We start from the raw sequence: 5872 nt of genomic DNA on the forward strand, positions 1-5872 counted from the left end.
CTACTCGCTTATAGCGCCGCGGTGGCGCTCGCTTATCCTACGGTGGCGCTCGCTTATCCTACGGTGGCGCTCGCTTATCGTGATTAGCCGCACATGGTACTGAATATCAGAGAAGCGCTCCTACAGTTATATGACATGTACGAGTATATAATATGTATATGTAAATTACATGTTACAAGTTATATATCCGTGTTTGCTACGATAATTATTACTACTTACCTGTGTGTTTGATAGATAATATAAGCTCAATATTGTAATATTTTTGTGGCTAATGAGGAAAATAGTGAAACACGAATAGATAATTTATATTCTCTGATATATATCTCTGAATGAACTTCGACATATACTTAATGTTAGCATCAACAAGAGTCTGTTATAAACAGAATATCAATGTTCATTTGTCAAAAGAGGATCAGTCACTTTTGAAGATAGAAACTTACTATTACAATTGTGATGTTGAATTATTCAATTTTTCAACTTCAAAATTGCAAATTGCAATACCCCTGTTGCGATATTTATATAATAAAATAATATATAATTCGCGCGAAATATTTTGAACGAGTAATACGAGTATCAAGTTTGATTGGTTGATTAGCTCCAACCATCTATGAATATTGCCTTTAACTTTTATCCTATTTCATCTCACACATCATGGTGTTATAAAGTTCCTATACTCCCTATGCATAGAGTCTGGCCACAGAGACTTGAGAGAGGACATATAACTGCTTTTTTCTTGTAACAGCAAAATGCCTTCCGCACTACCGCCCTCTGAAGAAGTAGATGTCAACTACGAAACAATATCCACTTTTTTAGACGCTTCTGATGGAAATAAATCGCTGAAATCGTCAAAACCTTTACTAATTTGATACATTTTAGTTATTCCAGCGACTTCAGCGATTTATTTCCATCAGGAGCGCCGTAAAAAGATGGATGTTGTTATGTAGTTGACATCTATATCTTCAGAGGGCGGTTGTGCGCACATTTTGCGGTTACAGGAAAAAGGTTCTCATGTTCTCTCTCAGGTTTCTCTCTGGCAGTCTGGCCCATGGTGGAAGGGTTATCTTTCCACCATGGTCTGGCCTGGCCATTCGAGAATTACACGTGATTGGTGCCACGTGACTTATATCTACATTTAATGGTGACACCAATACTTTGTTCACCCAACGCGAACAAGCGGAAAATAAAAGCTGTAGCACAGACTTCAATATTAATTTACTTACTTTTTGGAATATATAAAGGAATCTATTTTTATACTTAGAAGATTCTTAAAATAAAAAATATTTTTGGAATGTCAAAATTATGATTCAGTATTTTAGAAATATTAAAAGTATATATAACCTTTTGCTATAAATATTTTTAAAAAATGAAACTCCCAAAGGGGGGGGGGCCATGGCCCCCATGGTTCCTCCCCCTGAATCCGCCCCTGACCGTCACACAAAGGCATTTCTGGTAATGAAAGAGCTGACGAACTGGCCAAACTCGGTGCTACTCGGGGTGACAGGGTCGACCTGGACATCCCATTTCCGGATTATTTATCCGAAGCTAGAAGCACTGCCATCACACAATTCAAATCTCACCTGGACGAAGAGTTTAGAATTAAGGGACTACATTACGAACAATATTTCCGCTCGCAATCTCTCAAACCTTGGTTCAATAAACTCTCTCTTAACAGAGAAGAAATTGTACTTATCAATCGCATACGCTCAAACCACTATAATCTAAACTATAGTCTATACAGAAAAGACATTGTATCATCAAAGGCCTATCCTTGTGGAGACCCACATCAAGATATCAACCACATCATTTTTTACTGCCCACTCACAGCCCCTAAGTCGGGTAAACTCATCTCATACATCCATAATTTTCCTGACACTCAAAAAAATATTTTCCCACTCTTTAAAAATCCCAATCCAAAATTAGTTCGATTACTCTTAGCATTCCTCAAGTCTAACAACCTCAGCATTTAACACTCCCTACTCAACCCTTTCCCCGCGGTTGGGCTGGGATGTTTATTCTTGATTTACGCGGGAACTTTTATTTCCCCTATGTTTACTCCGTTAAGCCCAATGTCCACGATGCTAGAAATCGATCCGAGATCTTGGCCAGAGAAAAAATTAACAAATCACATTTGAATAATTTGATCACATGACCATTGCGATTGGTCAATTCTTTTTTCATTAGAGATCTCGGACCGATTTCTAGCATCGTGGACATAAGGCTTTACTTTAGCGCCTAGTTTCGCGACTCGCCGCGCACAGCGGTAGCTTTTGATACTGACCGTATCGACTCTACATGAGATTGGGGCCATTTTACCAAAGTTAAGTTAAGTCATCCGGCGCTGCGCCGCGTCGTACGCCGTTCGAATATCCAACTATCGTGTATGAAAAATATTCACGGTTTATTCAATCATTTTATATTTTACGTGATTCAAACCGGTATCGTCGTATCCGTATATAAATATTTCGCACTTTGCTTTTGGCTTCTCTGGCATTTGTTCGATCCTATTTTACTTGAACGGTTCTTTTAAACGAAATTAAAATAAGTTATTATCAATTTGTAATAATTTTTTATTACAAGACATCCGTACAATGTACACAATATTTTTAATAAAAGATTAATGCCTTGCTGCTTTTTGTAACGTTTTATTTCACACTTTTAATTCGGGAAAAGTAATAGATAAATTTTATTCAAATTTACAATGCAATGCGAGATTTGTTGAATTTTAAGACTCAAAACTTACTACTTGTAATAAACATGCAGTGATTTGTAATTCCTGTACTCTATATGTCTATGATTCTGTTGCGTACCTATTATGTTTATAATATGCATGGGTAATGAAATAATAGCTCGCTGTACACTGCAAACACGTAGCAAGACCAACCGAAATATTTAATTCTTTTTAACATTTATTCATGCCAAATATTCTGCTTCTTACATTTCAAATTAATTTTGTTCATTATAGGATATTAACTAAACATAAATTTATTTAGAACATAATTTTATTCTTTCTCCAAAGCGTAAAATTTTGTCACAAAATAATACTGATAAAATAACTAAAATTAATTAATATTTTTTTAATACTTTTGATTAATACTTTTCAATTAAATAAGAAGACTGTACTCTTTATGTTGAATTTAATATCTTATGATAAGCAAAATAAATTTTTAATGTAAGAAGCAAAATATTTGGCACCAATCTATGTTCTAAATAATTAAATATTTCGGTTGGCATATAGTCTTGCTACGTGATTGCGTCGTATAATACACTATATATTATTTCATTACTTATTCATCAAAAAGAAAATATATTCGCGACAGAATCACAAATATATACAGAAATTACACAAATCACTGTTCTATTTCAATTAACATCATATTTTTTACTTGATGCTTAAAATTAAACAAATCTTGTTAACATTATATTGTGAATTTAAATAAAATTTAACTATTATTTTTCGTGGATTAAGAATGCGGAATAAGACACAAATAATAGAATTTAAAAGTAACAAAAAGCAAGGCATCAATCTTTTATTAAAAATATTGTATATACGCTGCGCGGATTTTTTGTAAAACAAAGTTCGATCTTCTTCTCATTTCCTTTAGATACGTATTTGCGATAAATACTAAATAATATGAAACATATCATATTTTTGATTCCGAAAATTTGCTTCAAATATTAGATAAGAAATAAGTCTAGAGAAAGTTTCTTAAAATATTAAATACTAAATAACTGCTTAATTTTTTTATAATTTAAAATACATATTTTGAATGAAATTTTTGTTAATACGATCTATTTCTGATTGATGCGATTTATTTAAAATGAAAAACATAAAATGAGATCCGAAAACTTATTTAAAGTATTAATTAAAGAATAGGTCATAAGGAGTTATTAAAAATAATAAGTACTAAATAATCCTTTTATTTTTAGAATAAGACGTGAATGGCAGAATTCATTGAAAAATAAGAAAGAAACAGCAAGGCGTCAATCTTCTGTTAAAAATACTGTGTATACTGCGCGAATTTTGTGTAATATAAATAGTGGTTATTTAATTCTCTTTCAAAATATTATACAAAACATTGTCACAAATTTAAATAGACAAAATTTTTCATGTAAAAACACTTGGCGCTGCCAAGTCTGTCAATCATAAGTGGTCCGTTCCACTAAACAGCAAACACAATTAATCAGTTCCACGGCCAACTAGGTAATTGGCGTTGGTGAAACAGGCTCGAATGATTCTTCACGAATCTTTTATACGAATGATACATATTATTAGAGTTAAATAAATAACAAGAGAAAGTATCATTTGTGTTTTACTTTTTAATTTGATAGAATTTAACTTGATTAGTTAAGATTGTAGCATCTGGGTTTTAATTTTTCATTTGATACATTAATTTTTTTCGAAGAGTAAAGTTGCCATTACTTGGGTTGGAACAAGAAGAACTTCAATAAGAATATCCTTGAAGAAAAATTAAAACTACCATTAATTGGGTTGGATACTTAGTATTATGTGCAAAGAGAGAGAGGACCGGTATCACCAACTCGATTAAGTCGAATCGGTGATTAACTGTCAAGCATAAGTGGTCAGTTCTACTAAACAGCAAATATGATGAAACCGGCCCGAATGATTCTTTACGAAAAGCACGCACGCTTAGCGTTTTTTTTTACCTATTTTTAAAAAGGTAAATTTGTATAAATAACAAGAAACATGCCATTTATGTTTTACTTTTTAATTTGATGGAATTTAACTTGATTAGTTAAGATTGCAGAATCTAGGTTTTAATTTTTCATTTGATATATTAATTTTTTTCGAAGAGTAATAATTTTTTACAGAGAATTAAAGTTGTCATTACTTGGGTTGGAATAAGACGACCTTCAATAAGAATATCCTTGAAGAAAAATTAAAACTACTATTTTAATTGAGTTGAATACTTGGGTTTTATTCGATTCGATAATACGTAACAGCATTAAAACAATATTATTCGAAAAACAGTGTTTTAAATAAATACTTCGACATATTTAGTTGATCAAGAATATTTATTGCGTTGATTAATATTTAATTACTAAATAATTATAGAAAGTCATTGTATTTAAATGTTGGTAAGGAAAATTAAATAAAAACTTTATATTTTAAAAATATTTAACACACATAACAACATAGATCGAGGCTTTTGGAAGTGGCTAAGCCTCTATCTTTATTTTTATCCATTAAAATTACATAAAACGAAACGACGCTATAATCAACAGAAAATATAGTGAGTTAGTATCAAAAACAAATACATATCTATCCACCCAGACGAACATTTCGATTTGAAGGACACAACTTTATCTCTTCATAAAACAGTAATACAGTTTTTCTATTGTTTATACTATACTTTTAAAACTGACACATGTACCACCCATATATGTATTTGAGTCATACTTTACATATTAATCATTATCATCGGGATTATTTCAGGTTTATAGTCTTCGTTTTATCGTTTTATTAACTTTATATATTTCGTGCATAAAATGAACATGTTTTCATGATTCAAAATATGATATTTGTATATCTGCAATAAATGTATAAAGATATAAGAAAATGTAGGTACCTGTTAGACTCGAAAACAATATCTTAACTGCATTTCTTGGGCTACACGTCTGCAATAAATCGCAAACGTACATATTAATACTTCTTAAGCTTTAGTAAATAATACAAGACGCGATTGCTTTATTTATCGATAACTTTTGATATAATTTTTGTTACGACGATTATGCACGCATTCGGGGAAGAAGCAAACACCTTTCCTAGAGCTAATGCAATCGGTAAGACCAATCCGAAAGAAACATTAGATGTTATAAGCATTAGTCATTTCATAATTAAATCTTATACTCT

Source organism: Trachymyrmex cornetzi, unplaced genomic scaffold (assembly GCF_001594075.2).
Source record: "Trachymyrmex cornetzi isolate Tcor2-1 unplaced genomic scaffold, Tcor1.1 scaffold446, whole genome shotgun sequence".
NCBI lineage: Eukaryota > Metazoa > Arthropoda > Insecta > Hymenoptera > Formicidae > Trachymyrmex > Trachymyrmex cornetzi.